The sequence below is a fragment of the Schistocerca nitens genome, chromosome 4 (assembly GCF_023898315.1).
Source record: "Schistocerca nitens isolate TAMUIC-IGC-003100 chromosome 4, iqSchNite1.1, whole genome shotgun sequence".
Classification (NCBI taxonomy): Eukaryota; Metazoa; Arthropoda; class Insecta; order Orthoptera; family Acrididae; genus Schistocerca; species Schistocerca nitens.
The window spans coordinates 710529021-710542764 of record NC_064617.1 but is presented as its reverse complement, the minus strand read 5'-3'; positions in this window follow the sequence as shown (position 1 = coordinate 710542764).

Here is a 13744-nt window from a genome sequence, read left to right as displayed (position 1 = left end):
CTGAACTTTAATTATCTTTCCAAATTGATCTTGTGATTAATTTACCACTTGTTCTATGTAGAGATTGAACAATATTGGTGATAGGTTACAACCCTGTCTCACTTCCTTCTCAACTACTGCTTCCCTTTCACATCCTCTGATTCTTTATAAGTGCCCTGTACTCCTATTTTCTGAATTCCAAAGTGTTTTCCAGTCAACATTGTCAAAAGATTTCTCCAAGCCTACAAATGCTGTAAATGTAGGTTTGCCTGTCTTCTCATATAAGTCATAGGATCAACATTGCCTTTTGTATTGCCTTCTGTATTTCTGAACCAAAATGGATGTTCCCTGAAGTCAATTTCTACCAGTGTTTCGATTCTTCTGCAAATAATCTGTGTCAGTATTTTGCAGCCATGACTTTTTGATCTGATAGTTTGTTAATATTCACATCTGTTAGCGCCCACTTTCTTTGGAAATGAAATTATTTCATTGTTCTTGAAATATGAAGGTATTTCCCCTGTCTTATACATCTTGCTCATTAGGTAGAACAAGTTTATAATGGGCTTCTTTTGAAATCCATAGCTCTGTGGGAGTGTTGTCTACTCCAGGAACTTTGTTTTGACTTAGGTCCTTCAGCGCTCTGTCAAATTCTTCATACAGTACCCTATCTCCCACCTCAACTTCATCTCCTTCCATTTCACTCTCTATAATAGTGCCTTCAACTTCATTTCTCTTGAACAATCTCTCCACATATTCCTTCCACCTTTCCCTTTTTTGCTTAGAACTGGTTTGCCATCTGGCCTCTTGATATTTAAATAGCTGTTTCTCTTTTCTCCAAAGGTCTCTTTAATTTTCTTAACTGCAGTCTCTATCTTTTCCCTTGTTATGTGTGCTTCTAAAGACCTGCATTTGTCCTACAGCCATTGCTGCTTAGTCATTTTGCACTGCCTCATTTGCTGCATTTTTATATTTTCTACTTTCATCAGCCAAATGTAATATCTCCTGTGTTACTCAATGATTTCTATTAGGCCTTGACTATTTGCCTATTTGATCCTCTGCTGCCTTTGTAATTTCATCTCTCAAAACTACCCATTCCTCTTCTTCCATGTATACAACATTCCGTCATGATTCTTAAACCAAGTGTTAGTAACCATTAAATTACATGCTGTGCAAAATTCTACCAGGCACATTCCCCTCTCATCCCTTTTCCTCAATCCATATTCTTGTACTATTTCTCATCCTCTTTCTTTTCCTACTACTGAATTCCAGTCCACCATCACAATAATTTTTTCCTCTCCCTTAACTATCTAAATAATTTCTTGTATCTCATCATACATTCTTTCAATCTCTTCTCCATCTGTGGAGTTAGTTGGCACATAAACTTGTCCCTTTGTGGTGCATTTTGAGTTTGTGCTTGTCTTCACTATGATAATGCATTTGTTACACTGCTTGTAGTATCTTACTTGCACTCCTGTTTTCTTATCCATTATCAGATCTAATCCTGCATTACTTCTATTTAATTTTGTATTTATAACTCTGCACTCACCTGATCAGAAGTCTTGTTCATCCTGCTACAGAACTTCTCTAATTCTCACTCCATTTAACTTCAAGTCTATCCATTTCCTTTTTTAATTCTTCTGACCTATCTAACCAATTAAGGGGTATAACATAATACACTCCAATCCATAAAATGCCAGCTTTGTCTTCCCTAATCACAATATCCTCCTGAGTAGTCCCCACATGGAGAACCAAATGGGGTACTGTTTTACCTCAAGTGTTTTACCTTTCAGGATACCGGCATCATTTAACCATATGGTATAGTTGCCTGTGCTCAGGAAAAGTAACAGCTGCAGTTTTCCCTTTCTTTTCAGCTGTTTGCAGTACCAGTATAGTAAGGCCATGATGGCTAATGTTACAATAACAGATCAATCAACCAGACTGTTGTCCCTGCAACTACAGAAAAGGCTGCTGCCCCTCTTCAGGAGCCACATTTGTCTGGCCTCTCCACAAATACTCCTCCATTATTGTTGCCCCTACAGTTTGGCCCTCTGTATCATTGAGACATGCAGGCTATTGTAATTTAGGACAATATCTTTTTTTCATATGGGGTTTCTGTCACAATTATTGCAGATGATGCAACGCAGTTTACAGCCTTAGAATCCAAGATATTCCTACAGTCAACCAGAACAAAATTTTGGAAATGGACAATACCATATCATCTAGCAACTATTCAAGCAGAATATTACTCTCTGTCTCATGTCTGCAATTCAAGAATCTTTACAAGCAAATTTAAGTAAATTTCTTCAGCAATACAGAAAAGTCACACACACTACAATGAGATGATCACTTGCTCATTTGTTTATTGGATACAGCACACAGATCAGAATAGACCTAGTCCAACCTACTGCCATATGTACAAAGATGATGGAAAAACAAGAAACCACATTCACTTATTCATTGGAAGAATTTCATCCTAAGAAAGTAGTCTGTTTTCTGTCAAACAATCCATGTATGGATCAGAGATGGAGTCATCAAATGTTTAGGTGATCTTTACTGTGAGATCAGTTGTGAAGGCAACTGAATGAATAGAGGTGTTGAGCAAATTTATAGTATGTATTGGGGAGAAGCAACCTGAGACTAATATATCACAGGAGAAGTGACCTAAGGCCATCTTATCACAGGTAAAGGATAAATCTTGTTGAGTTCATTTCTGTGGCAACAACTTCAACAGGGTTACAGATACACTCTTCACTTCAACATCCATACATTTTAAAATGTCCACAGATGGCTAAATAAATAAATTTAAAAAAAACACCTTTACTTCTAGTCTCATCTACAGACGCACTTGGATATTGAAGGCAAGATGGCAGCTAGTGTTGATATACATAGTGTTCATGCGAAAAAAGTGAAAATTACACCGATAAAAACAGCATGTGCATGAATTGTAGTGATGAAATAAGAAAGTTAAATGATCGTGTAAGTAGTCTGCAACTAACCATTAATACTCTGATGAGCGAACTAAAAAAACTTATGTCTGGAAAGTGTGAACATACATCAAACTTGCCTCACAGTAACCACGAAATTCCAGGCAAAGTGAGAAACAAAGTGCCTCATTCTCGACGAAGCTTATTGTATGAGCCTAATATCATGGTTACAAGCAGGTTCAGTGTGCAATCAACTGTGCAAGATAAGAAACATCATGCATGTGATAAAACTAACTTCCGATCTGAATATGAAACTACAAATACGCGGAGTGATACATCCAAAAGAATGCCTAACAACTCAACTACTGTTATGAAAGGAAATGAAACTGAAAGACCAGAACACTTGCGTGACCTAAATATCAAGTGTTTGTCCAGCGCTGATACTAAATTGTTTGGCCATAATGCCAGTGGGCCTTCTAAACATGCAGAGAAACCTAAACGAAGAAAAGTAGTTATGATGGCAGACAGACATGGTCGTGGATTTGTTCGCCTTCTGAACGGTCAGTCCAGTGTACAAACAATCGCTTACATAAAGCCTGGTGCTTCTATGTCGGAAGTTCGCAAGCATGTACGATCCACAGATGTTACTGACTTATCCTCTGAAGACTTTGTTGTGCTAATTGGTGGGTCAAATGATGTATATAAAAACGAAACACACAAAGCAAAACAAGAACTAAAAAGGTGCTTAGGACAGTTGACACACACAAATGTTTTAGTGCTGAACATCCCACATGGGCATGACTTACCATCTTGGTCATGCATAAATAAAGAAATAATCAATGCCAACCAACAAATTTCATTACTTTGCAAACATTTCAGAAATGTAGAACTCGTAAATGTTAACAATATTGGGCACAGATTCCACACATTACATGGATTGCATGTTAACAACATGGGGAAAAAACTGCTCATCGGAAAAATTGAAGAAATTATCATCAAGAGGCATCAAAGACTCAAAAGCAAGATCATTCTGGATTGGCCCCCCAAATATCTGAAGGAAACAATGCCAGCAAGACCTCACTCACCAACATCAACAACAAAAGAAGGAACAAGGTGCCTCCAATATTCAGGCACAGCAACAACAATGAATGCAGTAACAGCTCTACCAATTGCAGACCCAGCTCTAACACCAGCAGCAATATTATCAACAGTAGGATCAGCAGCTGAACAACTACCAGGGGAGCCAGACACAGAAGAAAATCCTGCTGCAGATGATAATAGAAGAATAGGTGCAGTCGGGAAAAGAAAAGCAGTACTTCCAGCACACCTGAATGATTTTTATTAACAAGGTAAAGATAAGTGATCAATTAAATATGCCAAAGTCTAACAATATGCCAAAGCCTAACAAATCCTTTAATTTCATGCTGATTCATCAAAATGTCCAATCATTGCTAAACAAATTAAGTGAAGTTGAAATTTTATGTACTGATGAGCTAAAAAACGCTTCTGTAATGTTTATAACTGAACACTGGCTGCCTAAAGATGCAATGTCAGTCACAAAACTTGCAGACTTCAATCTTTCATCATCATTCTATAGAATTACATCCAGTCATGGAGGGTCATGTATATTTGTTAAAAGTGGCATTGATTATTGTAACACAAAACCCATTGAACTGTTAGCTGAAGAGAAAGTTTTTGAAGTAGCTGCAGTTGAACTCCCTACATTAAAATTAATAATCATCTGTGTATATAGGAGCCCTGATGGGAACTTAAATGATTTCTGTCATCAACTAGAAGCAGCTTTAAATACTATAAAAAACTTCAACAAAACAGTGATCACATGTGGACATTTTAATATTGATTTTCAAGAAATCTCAAAAGATGAGCAAAGCTTGATGACCCTACTGGAAACATATAACATAAAAGCCACCATAGACTCTCCTACAAGAGTTACACCAACAACTAGCTCAACAATTGATCAGATATTAATAAACACAAATGTAAATCATAATTTCTGTGCCGGAAATCTTAATACTGGCTTCAGTGATCACTATGCACAGTTTATTGCTTTGCACACCCCAAGTGAAACAACTGAGAAAGAGGAACTTGTAAAAGAAGCTCACTTTAATTCTTCGTTAATTGTCCTCAGTGCTGATGTACTTCGTTGTGATACTGGCTGAAAAAATAGTGGGTGGAAGTGCAGTATTGTCTATTGTAAATGATGCAGCCTACAGATGCACAGTTGCATTTCACAGTTGTTTACTTTCACTGTTCACAACCCCTCAATAACACACAGTTATAGGGCCAGTGCGTTATCGTTTAACTTTTGATAAGCTTCATTAATAGGTTGCAGACAAACATTCACATACTGCTACAATAGTTTACTGTTGAACATCTGCGAGCAGCAAAAGCCTACCCACACAGTTCACAGTTATTGTAGAATGATACGGTACATACTGAACAGACTCTATCATTGTTTTTACACACAGCCTAGTTGTGTTCCACTTATTTCACAGTTAATTTGATGCATTACTGTTGATTTAACCAATACAGGTTCCTCGTCTGAAACTCGGCCCTGGACTAACTGACTTGGGACCAAAAATCAATTCCTTATATATCCTCACAACAGTAGGTGCTGAAACTTCACATTGTTTGAAGTTTAATTTACAGAAATTACAACTAAAACTTACATACACTGAAAACTTCTGTCTTTTAACAGTTTCTTCTACTGCAAGAGTTAGGCTGGATTATTTGTTTATATCATGAAATTAACAAATATTGTTACACAAACAATACTTTTGACAAAACTGTTAATTTTCTTTGGAATTAATTAAGGGCTGGATTTGCTGACACATTTTTGAATAGAGTCAAATAAATCCTTTAGGAATACTATTAGTTGTTCCTCCAAATGTTTATAATTAGTACAGAAGTTATATTTGTTTATACGTCAACAATAGAATTTAAGTTATGAAACAATTACTGATTTCACCCTATAACAAAAGCTACTAACTAGGAATAATCAAAATAAATTATAAAATCAATCACACACATACAACTAAGCACAATATTAGATCTGGTGTCACATTCTTTAACACTGAGGGTCAACCTTTCTCTTTTATGGAAATGCAGATTATACTCACGTATGTTAATGATAATTAGTTAAAACTGAAAAAAAAAATGAATTTAAGGAGGCAGATGGCAAAACAAGAGGGGAAGTAAAAAATATCCCAACTTGCTTTGTCACAAGACCTTGTTATCCTCCTCAGTGTGTGAGATGATTAGCTTGTATTTTTCAAAGTGACCTTTTATCTTCAGTCAGTAAGGGGGAAAGAGTGTCAGGTATACAATTTAAGTTTGGTACTAACTTTGTGACTGTTGTGTAGATATTTCTCTGACTGCTTTTTTCTTTCTTTTTTAATATATCTGACTGTGTAAGCTATGCTGATCATTTTAGTTGAGAATAAGTGTGTGTTCTAAATGCAGTGAGCTCTATTTACTTCAAGTAGTGTTCTAGTTTATTACTGCAAGTGCAGCAATAAAGAAAATTAATTATAAACATAACACTGAATAATTTCCCAGAATACCCCTGAATAAAGAAATTATTCTAACAGTTATGAGAGATGAAAATTTAATTTTGATGGGGCACTCACATTCAGTAGTAGGAGTAGGAAGAGAAGGAAAAATATTAATAGAACATGGCCTGGGAGAAACAAATGAAAGAATAAGCTACATGGCAAAATTTTTGCACAGATCACAATTTAATCATTGCTAACATTTGGTTTAAGGATCATGAAAAGAGACTGAACATGTGCAAAAGACCTGGGAACACTGGAAGATTTCAGACTGATTATATTATGGTAAGACTGATATTTCAAAACCAGATTTCACACTATAAAATGTTTCCAAGGGCAGATTAGGACTCTGTGCACAATTTATTGGTTATGAACAGCAAATTAAAACTGAAGAAACTGTAAAAAGGTAGGAAATAAAGGAGTTGGGGCCTGGATAAATTGAATCAACCACAGGTTATTGAGAGTTTCAGACAGAGCATTAGGCAAAGTAGAACTGAAACAGGAGAAAGGAATATGATAAAATCAAATGGGTAGCTTCAAGAAATTGAATAGAGACAGCAGCAGAGGAACACATAGCTAGAAACACAAAGCCTCAATCCTGGATAATGCAGAAGGCATTGAATTTCACTGAAAAAAGGAGAAAATATAAAACTGTAGCAAATGAAGCAGACAAAAGTGAATACATATGTCTAAAAATGAAATGGACAGAAAATACAATATGGCAGAATAGGAAGGGCTAGGAAAAATGGAAGGCTGTAGAAGCATGCACAACTAGGGGAAAGATAGGTCCCACCTAAAGGAAATGTAATGTGACCTTTGGAGAAATAAGAAGCAACTGTACGAAAATCAGGAGCTCAGTGGCAAGTCAGTACTGAGCAAGGAAGGAATGGCTGAAAGATGGAAGGAATATAAAGAGAGTTTACAAAAGGAAACAAACTGGAGGACAATGTTATAGAAAGAGAAGAGAGACTGGATGAAATTAAATTGGAGACATGAAACTGTGAGAAGAATTTGACAGAGCACTGAAATACCCAAGTTGAAAAGCGACCCCTGGAGTTGACGACATTCCCTCAGAACTACTGGTACCCTTACGAGTTCCGGTCATGAGACGACTATTCCATCTGATGTGCAAGATGTATGAGGCAGATGAAATACCATCAGACTTCAAGACAAATATAATAATTCCAGTACCATAGAAGGATGATGCTGATAAGTGTGACCACTGCTGAACTATCAGTTTAGTAAGTTACACTCACAAAATATCAGGACAAATCATTTATATAAGAATGGAAAACTGGATAGGAGTCAATGTCAGGAATGATCATTTGGGTTCCTGGGAAATTTAGGAATAAACAAGGCAATACTGATCATACAACTTATCCTAGAAGATAGGTTTAAGGTAGGCAAATCTATGTATATAGGATTTGCAGATTTAGAGAAAGCTTTTGAAAGTGTTGAGCAGATTTGAAGGTAGCAAGGATAAAATACAGAGAGTGAAAAATTAATTACAATTTGTACAAAAATCAGACTGCAGGTATAATAGTAAAAGAGATGAAAGGGAAACTGTAGTTGACATGGGAATGAGGCAGATTTGTAGCCTAACCCCAGTGTTATTAAAAGTGTACACTGAGCAACCTGTGAAGGAAACCAGGAGAAATTTGGAAAGGGAACTGAAGTTCAGAGGGAAGAAATAAAAACCTTGAGGTTGGCTGATAACACTTTAATTTTGTCAGAGACATCAAAGGACTTGGAAGAGCAGTTGAATGGAATAAGCAGTGTCTTGAAAAGAGATCATAAGATGAACATTAAAAAGGAAAACAAGGGTAATGGAATACAGCTAAATTAAATAAGGCAACAATGAGCAAATGAAATTATGAGAGTAGAAAGTAAAAGTAATAGATGAGTTTTGCTATTTGTGCAGTAAAATAATTGATGATGGCAGAAGCAGAGAGAATAACAAACACTGTCTGGTTACAGCCATTTCTGAAAAAGAAGAATCCGTTAACATCTAGTATCAGTTTAAGTGTTCAGAAGTTTTTTCTGGTGGTGTTTGCCTGTAGAATGGTCTTGTATGGAGGTGAGACATTGATAATAAGCTGTTCAGATAAGAAGAAAATAGGAGGTTTCAAAATGTGAAGCTCAAATAACAAATGAGGAAGTACTGAATCAAATTGGGGAGAAACAAATTTATGGTGCAATTTGAATAAAAGAAGGAATTAGTTAATAGGACACACACACTTCGGCATCAAGAAAGAATCAGTTTGGTAATGGAAGGAGGGATGGGAGGTAAAAACTGTAAGTGAAAACTTAAGACTTGACTACAGCGATCAGCTTCATCTGGATGCAGGTTGCAGTAGAGATGAAGAGACTTCACAGCATGGAGAACTGTATCAAATTGCTCTTTGGACTGAAGACCACAACAACAACATTCCTTCTTAAATCTGTACTCATAAATGCCTTTAAGATAGTTGTCCTGTGGGACAGGTGTTAAATGAATCAGAATATTGGAAAAAGGGGGAGGGGTATTAGAAGATATATAACTTCTTGAATCGAAACAGCAGGTGACCAGAAAGGAAAAGATTGCTTAACTTAGTGGACCTGCAGTTATCAATTGAGAGTGTACTAGAAGCAGAATTACAAAAGCTGGAAATTTGTCACTGATAAAAGTTGAAGCATGTAACACAAGCAAACAGGTCACTCCTCAAGTGAAGAAAACCTATTTGGAATACTGGGTGCGATGAAGGAGCTGAACAAGGAAGACAGGAAGAAGGGAAGGTTAAGGCAAGGATAGGAGTAGCAAGTGAAATGGTAAGAACATGGGATTAGAGAAACACTGATCAAGTGCAGGCAGGTGAAATAGTGTGGTTGTACATGGTGAAAAATAAGGGGCAGTAGACGATAACAGAGTGAGATGGACAGCTCTGAGTGTATAATGTGGAGGCATATTTATACTCTCTTAGAATTGTGATTTAGATTGGGGGGAGGGGGGGGGGGGGGTTATGCAGTGAAGAGAAATAGAGGCAGGTGTGGAAGGGGGTTGAAGGATAAGGCTGAACAGAAAAAGAAGTTAGGGATTTCCAAGCTGTCGGATATGTTGGAGGCCACTAGTAACAGCACTAGCCTATTTGGGCACAGATGGGGAAGTAAATTGCAGTGACCTTGTTGAAATAACCAGCCATACATTTCTTTAATCTGTGTTCCTCAGTCCAATAGGCCCAACAGAGCTTCTATATATCATGAAGTCACTGAAGAGTAATTATTCAACTGGTATTGATGATATTCCAGATTATATTATGAAAATAACAGCAAGACAGATACTCTCTCCTTTATTATACATATGTAATTCATTGTTATCATTTGGTGTCTTCCTACAGCAACTGAAAAAGGTAAAAGTAGTACCCATTTTTAAAAACGTGATCAGCAATGTATGGGCTTGTGTCACTACTGTCAGGGTTTCAAAAATTATTGGAAATGTGTTCCTTTCACAACTAACTAGATTCTTTAAGAAGAAGAATATTATTTCTGGATGTCAACATGCCTTCAGATCACAGCGATCAACTGAAACAGCCACTTTCAGCCTGATAAACCATGTCTTAAACGCAGTGGACAACCACAGCAAAATCTCACATTTCTTCTTGGATCTAACAAAAGCTTTTGATGTGATTGATCATTTTGTGCTCCTGAGATAGCTTGAATGGTATGGTGTAAGAGGTGTGCCAAATCAGTGGATTAAATCATATCACGAATATCGCTCTCAGGTCACTGAAGTTAAGAACATGGAAGAACATGAACTCCAGGTACACCTTTCAGAACCATGTGGACTAAGTCATGGTGTTCCACAGGGCTCTATTTTAGATCCCATTCTTTTTTCGGTATACATTCCCCATCACACGTTAGGGATTCTGAATCATTACTGTTTGCAGAGGACACCAGTCTATTGATTGAAGGAAATAAAGAAGAAAATCTAACCACATCTGCAAACGATATTGCAAAAGAAGTATCTGAATGGTTTACCAGAAACAGGGTAATGGTTAATCCCCATAAAACAGCACTGAATGTACATGAGCAAAGTATACAGCGCACAGAGCAAAATAAAAATGTGACACAACCCATAACATGCATAGATAACCAAAATATTTGTGCTGTAACTGAAACTAAATTTCTTGGGATTCATATCCAGGAAAATCTTAAATAGAGCGCTCATATCACATCCCTAAATTCAAAACTAGCAAAAATGAGCTATGTAGTAAGGTTTCTTTGCAACAATACTAGTGCAGAAACAGTTAGCGCTGTATACTTTGCTCATGTACGTTCAGTGCTGATGTACAGTATCATTTTCTGTGGAAATGCACACAAGCCGATAATAGTTTTCAGGAAACAAAAGGCAATTATAAGAATAAGGAAAGAAACAAGCAAGCAACAGAAGATCATGCAAACCATTCTTTAAAGATCTAAAGATCTTACCCCTTCTATGCATTTATATACTGGAAGTAGTCACGCATGTCAAAAAAGTATACTGAGAAAAGAAAACCTTTTTCCTCAAAACAAGTGACCATGATTACAGTATCAGGTCAGACAGTGACATATAGGCTCAAACAGTCCACGGGTGTACTCCCAGTTGATAGTGTCCAACGGGCACAATATTTCGGTGATCAGACATGTCGCCATCATCAAGTGTGCTGACGAACTGAGTTCCTGAGGGTGGGCGGCCATCTTAAATCCCCTCCCCTTGCGAGGCATTCTCTCTGCAGCCCACGCCCGCATGTCAGTGGTTGGTGAGACACTGGCATCAGCGTCTGTGGTGACGTCGGTGTAATTGCATCATCCACCCTAGTCGCTCATTCATTTCCTTTGCTGAGCAACTTCTTAATTAGACTCAATGCTGGTTCCCATGCTCTGCTGAGGTTGTAGTCACAATCTTGGTTGATAAATCCATCCCTGGTACAAATTTTGTTAGCTTCTCTAATGACGCTGTCCCAGTATTTAGACATCTGTGGCAAGACCCTGGTATGTTGGTAGTCCATTTTGTGATTTTCAGACAAACAGTGCTCTGCGACCGCCAACTTGTTGGGGTACCCAAGTCGAGTGTGCCTCTGATGTTCTTGGCAATGATCTTCGATGGTGCCCACTGTCTGTCCAATATGTCTTCCCACACTGACACGGAATCTCGTATATGCCAGCCTTCCACAAACTGAGTTCGTCTTTGACACTTCCCAATAATGCTTGCGTTTTATTTGGTTGGCAAAAGACAGTTCCTGCTTGGTGTTTCCTCAATATCTGTCCTATTTTCCTCCAATAGTGTGCCAGTATATGGTATATAGGCAGTGGCTATCTCTTTTTCCGTGACTTCTTCCATCTCCATATGTTGTACTGTAGAAGAGGGACGGACAGCGAGTCTGATCTGCCATTCCGAGTACCCATTTTTCTGGAATACAGTTTTGAGGTGTTCCAGCTCTTGGGGGAGACTCTCTGCATCAGAGATGGTGCGCACCCTGTGCACCAGTGTTTTTAGCACCCCATTCCTCTGCGCAGGGTGGTGGCAGCTATCCACTTGCAAATACAGGTTAGTGTGTGTTTTCTTCCTGTATACCCTGTGGCACAGGATGCCATCCACTCTTCTTTTGACCATGATGTCTAGGAATGGTAATCTTCCTTCTGCTTCAGTCTCCATAGTGAATTTGATGTTCGGATATATGGAGTTCGGGTGTGTAAGGAAGTCTAGGAGCTTTTCCTTCCATGGGGCCAGATCACAACTGTGTCATCCACATCATGTAGAAAACAAGTAGGTTTCCATTTGGATGATGACAAAGCTTCCTCCTCAGAGTACCCCATATAGAAATTTGCACCCACATGCGAGAGTGGGCTCCCCATTGCAACTCCTTCTGTTTGTTCATAGAATTCTCCATTAAAGAGAAAATATGAGGAGGCCAGAATATGCTTGAAAAGGTCGGTTGTCTTCTCATCAAATTTCTGTGCAATAAACTCAACTGAGTCTTGAAGACGCACCCTGGTGAATAATGAAACAACGTCAAAACTCACCAGGATATCTGACTGGTTCAGCTTGAAGTTGTCGAGGTGTTTTACAAAATTCACATAATTATGAATGTGTTGAGGGCATTTACCCACCCACATAAGGGCTTAGTAATTCTGCCAGGTATTTGGCCAGCAAATATGCAGGTGCCCTAATGTTGCTGACAATTGGGCGTAACGGCACCCCTTCTTTGTGGACTATAGGGAGTCCAAAAAGTCTTGTCAGTACAGGTTCTTGATGAGTCAATTTTTTGGCGACACCCTCTGCTAAATCTGCATCCTTGAGAAGAGCTCTAGCTTTATTCTCCACCTTCTTTGTGGGGTCAGCGTTGATATTCCTGTAAGATTCATCATTTAGTAGGCTCTGCATCTTCTCAATGTAGTCCTTAAGGGGAAAGAACAACCATAGCACTGCCTTTGTCAGCTGGTAAGACAATAATCTCAGGGCTGTCTCAGGTCTCGGATGGCTGCCCTCTCCCTGCTGGTAATATTCGACTTGATCGGTTTAGTTCTCGTCACAGCACAGCAGGTTTCCTGGCATACTTCTTCAGCTGGTAGTCGCACAGCAACCTGTTCAACTGCACTGACCATGTCTGCTACCGGTGTGAACCTAGGTGTGGGAGCAAAATTAAGTCCCTTCTCCAGAACAGAAACTGCATCCCCAGTCAGCTCAATGTCTGTGAGATTGATGACCATCTTGCATGGAGCCTCCAGTGATGGTTTGTCAGAGAGACAAGAGAATTTAGATATCTGACACCCCGAGGTCTTCTTATGTGCAGGATCAGCGGTCAATCCAGTCCCATGTCCCGGAATTAAAATGATTGGCTAGTTGCAGATGTAGTTTGAGTAGTTCCTGGGAGTTGTATTCAGGGCTGCGTCTGATAAAGTGTACCCTCTCACGAACAAAGGTGACACTAGCATGCTTCACAATTCTCTTAGCTGCTGCAGAATCGATGTGATGCATGACCTTAGCAAAGTTTGGCACAACCTGATCGGCACGACATCTCTTCAGAAAAGCAAGAGCACTCAGCAAACAGCTCCTTCGGTGGTGCAGCTCGTTGAATTTCTTCATGCTGCAATACATCTCCTCCCCATAGAGGTATATGACGTGATTCTTCAGTTTCTCCCAGGGTATTTCTTACTCAAACAGTCCACAGATGTGCTGTCAGTCCATAGTGTCCAACAGGGACAATATTTCGGCGATCAGACATGACGCCATCATCAGGTGCACTGATGAAC